Below are 13955 nucleotides of genomic sequence, written 5' to 3' on the forward strand. Positions count from 1 at the left end.
GGGTGACGATGAAAGATGATGGACAGGTGGAAACTTCTAGCCCTGCACATTCAGCTGGACCACGCTGGGAGCTGTCAGTGAGGTTCATTTTGTGATGCTTGTGATTTGTGGGCAGGGTTAAGTTAAGCCTCAACAATCACTCATATTAGCAAACTTATTTAATTTCAAACTACACAAGTACGGCCCTATGGGTTATTTATCATAATGAATGATACCAGCAAAATGTCCACAATAAGTGGTCAGTTTGGTTGGTGTCGATAATTTCCAGTTTATCGTCCCAGGTCTGAGATGCTTCAATGTCAATATTCTATCCGGCTCCCTTTTATAGAAGTTGAGATATTTAATAGCCATTTTTCTCCAGTTTACTATTTCTTACTGATGACTGAAAGTAACTGATGACTATATGAACTTCCTTACTTCACGTTGTCAATTAGAGAGGATTTTAAATTGCTAGGATAAGTATCGTAAATAAACCAAGCTGGAATATAATGATAGTACGTCACTCTCAAAATGGCTGACATAGCTGTCAATGAAAAACATCAGCGCAGGCATTCAGCACAGCCTCCCCAAGAGGCAGATCACATCCATCATGCCACAGTGACTGGCCGCAAGGCCAACGATGAACTAGTTATATCTGAGGGCACAGGAACTAGCCTGTGTCCCTCATCTGTTTGTGCTGTCTTGACAACCGCTATGTCAACGTCACGCCAAAGTTGCACAAGACAGCACAAACAGAGTTGGGAGTCAGGCTAGACAGGAACGTCCCTCAGAGTTCATAGTGAGTTGATGAATGATGTGTGTAGTTGGCAACTCAATGTGTTTTTGAACTGCACACACTATAAAGAGCCTCCTCTCAACTCTCTGGAAAAAGTTAGCCTGGCTATATAATCTATTTTCCTGTATTCCAACAGTTTATTTTACAGTGGGGACTGAGTGTGTATTGTCATGCTGTCCTGCGTTATTGTTCTCCTGAGTAGGACAACAGGTGGCTCTGATAGTACAGGCCATGCCGCGTCTCCATGACAACCCCCAGCACATTGTAGATAAGGTCAGAGTTGATGGGAGCCCATTAAGATCTAAATCTATAAGGGGATATGTTCTACCTCCCCTAGCAGGCACTGTGAGGCCCACCTTTTAGTCTGTTTCTGGCAAGATGTATGTGTATGTGCCAAGGAGAGGTTCCGATGACAGCTGGGGACTGACATAATGGAAGCCTCAAATGTGCCTTTACCTCACCACACACGTAGTTTGTGTCAGTCCAGACACACTTCCAGACACTGAAACATTGACACCACTGCTACTCAGGAGAAGGCCAGAGGAAAAGCCTTCCCACCCACACACCCACCGCAGCACTGCTCACTGATGGAAAACACAGACCCGCACGGAGCCAAGGACACATTGAAAGGAGTCTGAGATGTAGTCCCGTGGTTGCCGTGGTCGGACAGAAAACAGTCCCACAGGAGAGCATGCCTCAGTGAAGGTCCAAGCGTAGAACAGTATACTTCTGGAATAGAATGCTGGGATTTAAAGGGGGAAAAACATGCTGTGAAATTCAGTGATTCTTTGAAAAATACAGTTTTCAATTATTTTCAGAGTTGACTGGCAAATGATCATAGAATCTTGACATTGTTTTGAATACTGCTATGCTCCGATCAGACCACCATTTTGATTCCCCACATGCAAATCAAATGCCTTGTCCTAAGGTACCAGAGCAGGTGACATGGTCACCCGGACTCTATTGTCATCCAGAATAGACCACCTGAGTCAAATAAAACCTACAATGCATTTTACTCTGTCACCTTGTGTCACCTATTGTTTAAGCTGTGGGTGATGTGGGTACCAGTGTCCTCAGTAAAACTTCCCAAAGCTGTCCTGATGAAGGTAGATTCCATAGAATGACATATAGAACTATATGATGTGTATGGTAGATGCTATTAGGGTCTTACTGGCCAGTCTCTTTCAACTTGGGAACTGTCTATACTTCATGTTCCCTTGTCAAGCTTTTCACTCTCTTCATAAAACAACAATCAACCAATCCCAAACTGACTAACCTACCCCTGGGCACTTGAAACAAGTTACCCCCCCCCCCCCCCCCCCTCTCTCTTCTCTCTCTCCTTCCCCTCTCCTTCCTCCCTCTCTATCTCCACGGGTCAGTCCCAGACTCCTTAGGGATCAGTTCCCTGACAGGACCATCTGGCCAAGTGTGTGTGTGTGTGTGTGTGTGTGTGTGTGTGTGTGTGTCATTAGGGGTAGGTTAAATTTAGCAGCGAGGCAGATATCTGCATGCCAGGTCCTATCTGTCCCTTTACCCCCTCCCTCGCTCACTCTCTCCTTCCCTCCCTCCCTCTCTCTCTCCTTCCCTCCCTCCCTCCCTCTCTCTCTCCTTCTCTCCCTCCCCAGTCATTTCTCTCCAATGCACCACACTGTCCTTCTATCCAGTCCTCTATCACAGCAGCATCTCATTCCCCCTCTTTCTGTCTCTCTCTCTCCCAGGCACGCTCCCTCTCTCCGTCATATCGGCGGGAGAGTGATTCACCCCCCTCCTCCTCCCCCATCGCTCGAACTGGATTGTACAGACAGAGGCAAGCTGAGGACACAGGAGAGGAGAAAAAGGGCTCGATCAGGGAAGGAAGACGTGGAAACACTACACACTGGATAACATTTCCTCTCTGCTGGCAGGGGGCTACAGAGCAACACAGTGACACTGCAGCAGTAGCAGCAAGCAGCGGTCTGGACTACAGCTTTGACTCACCGCTCTCTGAGGTAAGACTGGTTGTCAGCTACACGCTGCAGCTAAACCCAGAGAGGGAGGTCAAACTACATGGACTTCTCTCTCTGTACCCATGACAACCCTCTTTGTCTACACTATTTCATTCAGTTTATCATGTGCATTCTGCAGTGTATGGAGACAGGCTGGTGTTGGGAGGGTGTTGCTGTGACGGTGTTGTGGCTAATCAGACAGGGCAGGTAGACTGCATGAAGGGAACATGTCGTGACCACATAGACCACTCTGCTCACTGTTGTATTCTCAGTGAGGTCAGCTGAGGGAGTTGGTTTACAGATCCACTATCAATCCTATTGACTCCTGTTGATTTGACATCTTTGCATCATTACTGATGTTTTGGGTGCATATCTGCATGAGTATTGATGTTATGTTTGTGTATCTGGATAGAATATTGTACTGAAAAAAAGGTGCTTTCCAGAACCGAACGGGTTCTTTGGCTGTCCCCATAGCATATCCCTTTGAAGAACCCTTTTGGTTCCAGGTGTAATGCTTTCGGGTTCCATCTAGAACCTTTTCCACAGATGGTTCTACATGGAACCCAAAAGGGTTCTATTTGGAACCAAAAATGGTCATCCAATGGGGACAGCTGGAAAACCCTTTTGGAACCCTTTTTTCTAAGAGTCAGTTTCCAGTCAAACATAATCCCATGTGATTGACTGCAGCTAATATGAACATATTTATCGATTGTCACCTGAGAAGTGCAGGAAGTAGTTACCACCTAGTCCACTGGGCAATAGTTATGTTAAGTTCTGATTACGTTCTAGTCAATTTCCTTACCTTACATCAAAGACAAAGATCAACAAAGCTGGCCTATGGATGTTCTACATTGAAGTGGTACAGTGACAGCAGCAGGGTATTTCCAAAGGGCAGCGGGTCCAGGCTCAGGGCCCTGTGCGTCTCAGATCCCCAGGGGGCTGTGGGGGATATGGAGGGGCCGAGCCAGATGGGGTTATCAGGCCTTCACCTAGCGGCTCCGTTTTGAACGTGTCGCCCCAGAGCAGGGAGAGGGAGGCGGATGCCTGGCCGTCATCAATACATTTTAGCAGCGACCAGATTCTTCTGGCTGTGCATCAGACTGGCGCAAACATGGCGCCCAAAACAAGCCCCTCTGTGTTTGGTCGTCATTTCTCAAGCTAGAGCAGATCATTCCCACGTTTCGAGTAGCTCATTTAGTGGGTACAGTATGGTCAATATGTGACCCAAGAGGAGTCGGTCGTTCAGGGTTCCTAACCTAAAGACCATTAGAACCTCCTTCAACATGGTTTACATTTATGTTATCAATTCCCAGGAGGCTCCAGGGTTTGGCATGGCAACCCTACAGTGGTAAAGCACATTGGATGTTTGTGTAACATGAAAAGGACCACATCATCTTCGGTGACAGTACAGACCTTTTAGGTTGATCCCTCTTGCCTTAAGTGTGAGCATTAACGATCACCAAATCATTCGGCGTCAACGCCTACCTTTCTCCTCGTGGACATACTTTCTATAGTTCAGACATTTATGTCAATCCCTCCAGCGTTGAGTCTGAACATTAGAGGTCATCAATCCATGCATAAAACAGGAATGGTCTGTGTCTGTCTTCCTTCATCTATAACCTGCCGAAGCTCCATGCTCTTCTCTAGACATGCCCCTGATAAGCACAACACTAAACCTAAACCCAACACTAATCTGTGCTGTAAGCAAATATTTGACCTGACAGAAGGACACCCAGCAATGCTCCATATGAACTTTTAAAAGGCCTGAGACCCAATAGAGTGGTTTGTGAGTCCAAGCGACAGGCTAACACATACAACCAGGCCTGACCTGAAAATACTTTAAGAAATTAAGAGATGAGAAACGTCATTGGATTCATATTAACGACCATTATGTATGTTGCCTGTATGTTGTCAATGGGCCGTGCGGTGCATTCTGGGTACAATCCCACAAGGAGTGCCCTCCTTCAAGGAGTCAATGGGAGTCAATTGGGCGCAAGCTCCAAAATCCAAGATTAGCATGAATTTCGTGAACAATAAGCACAACATTACAAATCTTTTCTGATGTGAGATAATTAACTTGTTCTCTGTAATATTATATAATTTTGAAATCGTGACATTTCATACTTTTGAGGACAATAGGCAGGTTTCTCGACTCATACCTTCATACCTTTTTATTATTACATCTTTTACTTTTTTATTATTTCTCTATTTTCTTTCTCTCTGCGTTGTTTGGAAGGGCCCGTAAACACACACCTGTTGTTTACGAAGCATGTGACGAATGCAATTTGATTTGATTCAATTTTGATTCGACTTTTAGAAGGGATTGCTTGATGATTAGCTTAGCATTCGCATGACAACATGAACATGATTGGTTGTCTGCTGGGTGGGGCAGCATAGTACTTTCCTCTATTCATTGGCCAATGAGTTTCCCATCTCCTCATTTCTTAAAGTATTTCTGGCATGGCGGGGCCTGTCCGTGGTGCCTGCCTCCTCAGGCGTTGTAATCTGACTGTAAGCCTGGGATGTGGTGAGACAGGTAGGGCCTAGGGAGGGTTTGAGGGTGTGTGGATGTGGTGAGACAGCTAGGGCCTAGGGAGGGTCTGAGGGTGTGTGGATGTGGTGAGACAGCTAGGGCCTAGGGAGGGTCTGAGGGTGTGTGGATGTGGTGAGACAGCTAGGGCCTAGGGAGGGTCTGAGGGTGTGTGGATGTGGTGAGACAGCTAGGGCCTAGGGAGGGTCTGAGGGTGTGTGGATGTGGTGAGACAGCTAGGGCCTAGGGAGGGTCTGAGGGTGTGTGGATGTGGTGAGACAGCTAGGGTCTAACAGTGTGTGTATGGCAGTGGCTGGTAAAACTTTAAATCAAAGGTCGGGCTCATAGTAATGGAACAGTATCAAACCGTCATTAATATGAGCTGCCCTCCCCTCACCAGCCTCCCCTGGTGTGTGCCCAGGGTACATGTGAAGTCCCAGTAGGAGTGTACAGTATGTGTGGGATGAACAAGGGAGACAGTGGGGTGAGGAGAGAGGGATCAAGGAACAGCTGAATCAGCAGAGCCCAGGGATTTGGGCTTATAAATTCCATTGGGCCATTTGTGCAGAGTGATGGATTGGATGGGGTACTGATGCAGTGTTGAGCCCATGGTTACCGTAGAGATTGTTACCTTGGTTTGGCACTGGCATGCTCTGCCGTCTGGTTCCTTCAGTGTGATTGACAGTTTGGGGGAAGTGGGGCAGTAATCAGTACATCAGACTGGCAAGTATTAGTCACACCTCCTGCTGTCTAGAGCTAGAGGGGAATTGGGTTAGTGATCTGTTTACCTTCAGAGCTGTGTGTGTGTGTGTGTGTGTGTGTGTGTGTGTGTGTGTGTGTGTGCGTCCGTGCAGGTATCAAATGAATACATGAACAGGTACAGCTGATGCTGCTGTGAGGCCAGATATGAAGCCATGTCTGCAGGCAGTGAGATCTTCACATTACTGCCACCATCATTCTGTCTCATTAACATGTGCAGTGAGGCCGTGGCCCCTAATACAAACCATGGCTGTAGACTCCTCCCTTCTTCCCCTCAGCCAAATCCCTTCAAATCAAAATCAAATCATCAAATCAAATTTTATTTGTCACATACACATGGTTAGCAGATGTTAATGCGAGTGTAGCGAAATGCTTGTGCTTCTAGTTCCGACAATGCAGTAATAACCAACAAGTAATCTAACTAACAATTCCAAAACTACTGTCTTATACACAGTGTAAGGGGATAAAGAATATGTACATAAAGATATATGAATGAGTGATGGTACAGAGCAGCATAGGCAAGATACAGTAGATGGTATCGAGTACAGTATATACATATGAGATGAGTATGTAAACAAAGTGGCATAGTTCACTAAGGGTTTAAGGGGGGCTGGCCGGGATGTTTGCCAGGCTTCATCAACACTTCATCTGTCTCCTCATGACAGTGGTTGGATTCTGCAGTAACACTTCTTTGGCCCCAATCGCAGATGAACTGAAACCACACAGGGAGTTTCTTCAGACAGTTGACACAGGTGTTGACTGCATTAAAAGCGACATACCCCACAAGCTGCCCCTCCTACTGCTGTGGACATTGATACTGTGCATGCAGGCTTTTGTTCCAGCTCAGCACAACCACAACCACACCTACGGTACCAGTCACAAAATTGGACACACCTACTCATTCAAGGGTTTTACATAATTTTTACTATTTTCTACATGATTCCATGTGTGTTATTTCATCATTTTGATGTCTTCACTATTCTACAATGCAGAAAATAGTAAAAAATAAAGAAAATTACTTGAATGAGTAGGTGTGTCCAAACTTTTGACTGGTACTGTAATTCAATAAATCCAATAGCACCAAGCCCTGGACTCACTGAACCCAGTGTGTTAGTGCTGGACCAGGTCTTGTGGTTTGTCCATCATGTGGTCTGAGGGAGGCCATGGGGGGGGGGGCTGGTCAGAGAGGCAGTGGCTAGAGAGGGGCCAGGGTTGAGATGGGGGCTGGTCAGAGAGACAGGGGATAGAGAGGGGCCAGGGTTTGAGATGGGGGCTGGTCAGAGAGACGGGGGCTAGAGGGGCAGGGCTAGTCAGAGAGACAGGCGCTAGAGAGGGGGTTGAGATGGGGGATGGTCAGAGAGACAGTGTCTAGAGAGGGGTTGAGATGGGGGCTGGTCAGAGAGACAGTGGCTAGAGAGGGGGTTGAGATGGGGGATGGTCAGAGAGACAGTGGCTAGAGAGGGGGTTGAGATGGGGGATGGTCAGAGAGACAGTGGATAGAGAGGGGGTTGAGATGGGGGCTGTAGGGGGGTTGACCAGTGCCAGTGGGACCCGAGCTAAACACATGTAGCTCCCCAAAGAGCAGCGAGGTTGCTTCCTTTTTAGACCAGGTATCCTGTTTCCTCACAGAATGCCACTGGTGTAGTCTCTGGGAAAAGAGCTCTATATATAAATATCTGAAGAGAAATTCTAATGTTGTTCACCCCCACATCTCCTCCTCCTTCTGCCTGCCAGCCACAACGTTGTGCCTTGCTGCACATTGAAGTTAAATATCAGCATGTTTATTTTGAATCCTCTATTTGTCATTTAGAATCACAGCATAGCTTCAAGCTGCACTGCAGCAGTTGAATCTGTGGGTTGAAGGAGAATTTAGAGCTGTAGGGACGTTTCTCTCCCCAGTTAGAGAATATGTAGGGAGGCAGAGAAGTGAGTTGTTTACTAGTCCCTCTTGAGACCTTCTGGCCTAGCTACCAGAGTGACCATGAGCTCTGTCAAAACAAGCCTGCACTGCAGTATTTACACAGTTCAACATTCCTTTTTCCCTACAATCAAGTCAAATCACACAATGGCCTTTGGGTAGTGCGTTGTAAAAACAGCTGATAGACTCCTCTCACAGACAGGTAGAAATAGGTACACTCTTAGAAAAAGTGTGCTATCTAGAACCTTCTGTGGAAAGGGTTCTACATGGAACCGCATAGGGTTTTACCTGGAACCAAAAAGGATTCGTCTAAGGGGACAGCCGAAGAACCCTTTTGGAACCCTTTTTTCTAAGATTGTACAGATTTCAGGATGAGACAGGTGTATGTAGGTGTAGTGGTAGTGATAGGGCTTAAGTAAACAAATATACACATTAAATGGTTGGTCTGATTGTATCCTGCTCAGACTCCTAAAGCCACAGAGCAGGCGGGGAGCATTGGCCACTCGCTGCGTCTATACACAGTACATTAGGCCTGGAGTGATGGATGAGCGTCCCTGCTGCATTAGACACTCAGCAGCAGATGAAAAGGCCTCATTTTAATGTCTGAAAGTGCCGTACATGTGGAATCCTATAGCTTTGGTGTTACAGGGTGAATCCCCAGCTTCTAAACTTGTCAGAGGAGGCTGGACCTGCTCAGCCTGAGGTCCAGACGAAGCCTGGTGTGAGACATATTGCTGGTGAGCTAGTGAATAAAGAGGGGATTAGGTTTTAGGCTGATTGGATGAACCATTTCTGGATTGAACATATACAGGGCATTCGGAAACTATTCAGACCCCTTCAATTTTTCCACATGTTGTTACATTACAGCCTTATTGTAAAATTGATGAAAAGTTTTTTTCCCCTTCATCAATCTACATACAATACCCCATAATGACAAAGCATAAATAGATTTTTAGACATTTTTGAAAATGTATAAACAGAAATATGTTATTTAAATATGTATTCAGGCCCTTTGTTATGAGATTCAAAACTGAGCTCAGGTGCATCCTGTTTCCATTGATCATCCTTGAGATGTTTCTACAACTTGATTGGAGTCCACCTGTGGTAAATTCAATTGATTTGACATGGTTTGGAAAGGCACACACCTGTCAGAGCATTAACCAAACCATGAGGGGCGGCAGGGTAGCCTAGTGGTTAGAGCATTGGACTAGTAACCGAAAGGTTGCAAGTTCAAATCCCCGAGCTGACAAGGTACAAAATCTGTTGTTCTGCCCTTGAACAGGCAGTTAACCCGTCATTGAAAATAAGAATTTGTTCTTAACTGACTTGCCTAGTAAAATAAATAAAAATGAGGTCGAAGGATTGGATAAGATGGCACAAGTACTGGGTTCCCTGCTAAATGTGAGCTAGTGAAAGAATAAAAGGTAATTGAGTTCCAATTGGTGAGTTCCAATTGGTTAAAAACGGTCCCACTGGTTGCAGTGGCCCTTGTTGTTGTCCCGTCTATGACATCACGTCGCTAGGGACGGTCATACTAAAAATGACAGAGAGCGTATCTTGTCACAGCCACACCTTGTGCCACTCTGGAACTCATCAAATGTCAGGAGCAATTATCAGGCTATTTTCCCCCCCTAGAACATGTTCCCCTCAACCGTTCCCTTCTTATTTAAGGCTGCTGCTTGACTGAGGCATGTTACACACACAGCACTGGATATGAGCTCTGGCCTCCAGGATACAGCATGGTGCAGTGTCAGGCTGGCATGGGGCCCAGTACTGAGCTACCCATGAGGTGTGAGGAGGGTACAGTACACCGTCTGTCTGCCATATAGTCCAGTTAGAAATTATAACAGGCTTAAGCTATGGTCCAATCTCTCTTAGACTGCAGCTTTTCTCCACATCGTCTTTCCCTCAGGATACCAGTAAAGGAAGTAGGGCACAGTGGTGTGGAACACTCAGATAGAAATATATTTAGTAGAACAGACATGGCTCTATTACATGTAGAGTAAGGAATCTTGTCAGCTCTTTTTTTGACATGTCTACCTGAATGTGTCCCAAATGACCTGCTAGGTAGTTTTGATAGTTAGGGGCTCGCTGTTGGTAGCTGTTTTGTTTATTTGGATCCTCATTAGCCTTTGCAGAAGCAGCATCTACTCTTCCTGGGGTCCACAGCTATATCAATACCACAACAGATCACTTAGATCTGCAGCCATGCTTCGCTAGCTAATCATTGCCAGGAATAATCAACCTGGGCCTGGTTTCCCAAAAGTGTTGGCATTTAGGCTTACGAGCGTTTTAACGATGCATCTTTCCTACAACGGCCGAAGATGTTAAATAGGTTTCCCAAAACACCACGCAGAGAACGTTCGCTAAGTGCGTCATTGAGGCCTGGATTGATACTGATAGGATTGAAAGGCAACGCGGCTCTCGGATCAGCTTTCTCTATTCAAATCTTACCTTAACATTCTAATTATTCCACAGTACTGACAACAGATCAGCTCCTAGAAAGATATTATCACCTATGGCTGCAAATATTAGGCAGCTTATTATAATGCTTACTCTTTAATAATGCACTAAATCAAGATTTGGCACATCATTGCGCACATGTTGTTACACATCATGAAATATATTGAGACAAATTACAGACAGTAGCCTACAAGTATCAAAATAGAACTAAATTGATTGAACGTTAAATGTATTGCAATATGATTTACATAAGCCTATAGCCTACTGTAGGCAACTTTGTATTTGTAGTCAACTTTGTTGTGAAGTTATCAGCAATCACAGAGAGACAGATAAAACATGGGATTCTATGTTTAGCGGAGGCCTTCTGTGTATAAAGTGACTTGGGAGGGCAAAAAAGCATCTAACGATGCACTGTTCACCGGATGTGCTACCTGTCCCAGACCTGCTGTTTTCAACTCTCTAGAGACAGCAGGAGCGGTAGAGATACTCTGAATGATCGGCTATGAAAAGCCAACTGACATTTACCCCTGAGGTGCTGACCTGTTGCACACTATACAACCACTGTGATTATTATTATTTAACCCTGCTGGTCATCTATGAACATTGGAACATCTTGGCAATGATCTGTTATAATCTCCACCCGGCACAGCCAAAAGAGGACTGGCCACCCCTCATAGCCTGGTTCCTCTCTAGGTTTCTTCCTAGGTTTTGGCCTTTCTAGGGAGTTTTTCCTAGCCACCGTGCTTCTACACCTGCATTGCTTGCTGTTTGGGGTTTTAGGCTGGGTTTCTGTACAGCACTTTGAGAAATCAGCTGATGTAAGAAGGGCTTTATAAATACATTTGATTTGAGTTGACTTAGCTGTTCTACGAGTGGTCTGAGGTGGTCGTTAGACGTTAGAGTGTTTTCAAGTGCAATGTTAATAACAATATTTTTGGGAAACAGCTCAGAGATTTAACGATGCTCCTACGATGCTTTTGGGAAACCGGGCCCTGGTGTTTTCCATCTTAGATCTGTTAGCGTAAAGGTTCAAATCTCCAAACAGGAGACTCCAGCCAGTGTTAGTCAATACATTACGGTCAATACAAGTGAGTGGTTTTAAATAGCCGATCAATTCCCTCTTTCCCAGCGAGTCAATCAATGATGAGATGCTTAATGCTTAACTAATCACCATCAAGGGGGAAGAGGGACATCAATTGTGACCTCGACAGCTGGTCAATGGCCTAATTGGTTACTACCTCAGCCTGCTGTGCTAGCAAATAACAATATGTGTTATTCTTAGTAAAGAGTTCAAAGCTTATTGAACTGATATTGTAGCTGTCCAAATTCTTAGATACATGAGATTTCAGTCTGACAGACAGACAACTACCCTTGAGGGTCTGTTGTCGTGAGCAACAGTGAGCTAACATGGTGCAGTGGTTAAGGGCGCTGTACTGCAGCGCCAGTTGTGCCACCAGAGACCCTGGGTTCACGCCCAGGCTCTGTCGTAACCGGCCGCGACCGGGAAGTCCGTGGGGCGACGCACAATTGGCCTAGCGTCGTCTGGGTTAGGGAGGGTTCGGTAGGGAAATCCTTGTCTCATCGCGCACCAGCGACTCCTGTGGCAGGCTGGGCGCAGTGCGTGCTAACCAAGGTTGCCAGGTGCACGGTGTTTCCTCCAACACATTGGTGCGGCTGGCTTCCGGGTTGGATGGCGTCTTGGTTGGGTTGTGTATCGGAGGACGCATGACTTTCAACCTTAGTCTCTCCCGAGCCCGTACGGGAGTTGTAGCGATGAGACAAGATAGTAGCTACTAAAACAATTGGATACCATGAAATTGGGGAGAAAAAGGGGTAAAATAAAAAATAAAATAAAAAAAGAGTATACAAAACATTGTAAACATTGTCATGCTTTTTCCATGACCAGGTGATTTTTGTTATCATTGACTTGTTAAATCCACTTCAATCAGTGCAAAACGCAACTTTGGAAACTTTGGATACCTAATGCTAAGGTACAAGGTCAATGAGACATTGACCTTATCATCGGGGCAGAAAACATTGTGAGGTGTGAGTGTGTATTTTACACATGCAATTTACAAATAATGTACATATATTTTATTTATTTATATATATGATAAATACTTTTTCCCAATATATTTAAATATATTAGGTATATATATTTAACCCCCCCACCCCCGTAGTGGGGCGGATCGAGTGACCCTAATTATAGCAGACAGCGGGCCGTTGGACAAGCGTGGATTACAGAGAGATCATCCCACCTCAAGTCTGGGCACATAAACATACCTTTATTTAACTAGGCAAGTCAGTAAGAACAAATTCTTATTTACAATGCCGGCCTACCAAAAGGCTAAAGGCCTCCTGCGGGGATGGGGGCTGGGATAAAAAAAAAACACACAACAAGAGAGACAACATGTTACGAATCCCTTTTGGCCCGACAGTCTAGCGGGGATGGTAATGAGACCCGTAACATAACTCATGCAAATTATTATTGTGACAAAGTAAAAGTGTGCACGAAATAACCACGACAACAGAAATCTACCGTCAAACTCCAGGTTTATTTATAAACACACGGTAATGGGGGGAGCAGAAAAAGGGGCTGAGCTGGACCCAAGGAAAGAAACAATAAGTATTCAAAAACACCCCTAAGCTAGACTAGCCTACTTTAACAACAGCTAACTAACTAACCAAAAATACAGTGGGTGGTCCGCCCAGTTCTAACTAGTGTATTTAACAAAGTTCACCTACGGGTAGTGTATGCCCATGGGCGTCTTGTCTTGGTTTCCCCTTTTCCCACCAGCAACAAACAAACACCATAACCAAAAACAATACTCACAGGTGATGACAAAGTGCTATGAGGTGCTTAAACAAAAGAGAGGTTAAGACACAAAGCGAGAGTGAAACACAGAGACCTACAGACATGGCATTTACAGAGAGATTGAGCTAGAGATTGAGCTAGAGATTGAGCTAGAGATTGCTCTAGAGCAAACAAATGATGGGGTTTTTAAACCATGGGGAAGGAACTGTGATAGGATAGGAAGTAGGAGGAGGTGTGTCTTCTGATTGATGATTGATTGTTGACTGATTGGGGAGTGATGATTTTCACCTGTGAGGGGAGAAGGAGAGAAAAGAAACACACACACAGGATACACACACACACAGGATAACTGTATCCGTAACACTCCCACCCTTAAAAGAGCAACCCTAGGGATTGCGACCACAGTATTACAATGAATACTCACAACAATAACAAAGTCAACCTTGCCAAAACATACAACAATCATTACACACGAGACAAAGCATCTGCCAACACATTATCAGAACCCTTTTTGTGGCGGATCTCCAAATTATAATTTTGTACAATCAGCGCCCAACGCATAAGGCGCTGGTTCTGGTTGTACATTCGGTGGAGAAAAACTAAGGGGTTATGGTCAGTATATACAATCACGGGTAGGGCACTGGAACCAATATATACTTCAAAGTATTGCAGAGCCAACAACAAAGCAAGAGCTTCTTGTTCTATTGTCG

General features: G+C 45.2%; 1 protein-coding gene across 1 annotated transcript in view; it reads left to right on the forward strand.

The window, feature by feature from the left end:
- Positions 1 to 2441: 2441 nt before the first annotated feature.
- LOC115121642 (filamin A-interacting protein 1-like) overlaps positions 2442 to 13955 on the forward strand; it is a 93106-nt gene continuing 81592 nt past the window's right edge. Inside the window, exon 1 of the mRNA XM_065023724.1 lies at positions 2442 to 2763. The gene's annotated coding sequence lies outside the window, so the exon portion shown is untranslated. The remainder of the gene's footprint in view (positions 2764 to 13955) is intronic.

Source organism: Oncorhynchus nerka, linkage group LG2 (assembly GCF_034236695.1).
Source record: "Oncorhynchus nerka isolate Pitt River linkage group LG2, Oner_Uvic_2.0, whole genome shotgun sequence".
Classification (NCBI taxonomy): Eukaryota; Metazoa; Chordata; class Actinopteri; order Salmoniformes; family Salmonidae; genus Oncorhynchus; species Oncorhynchus nerka.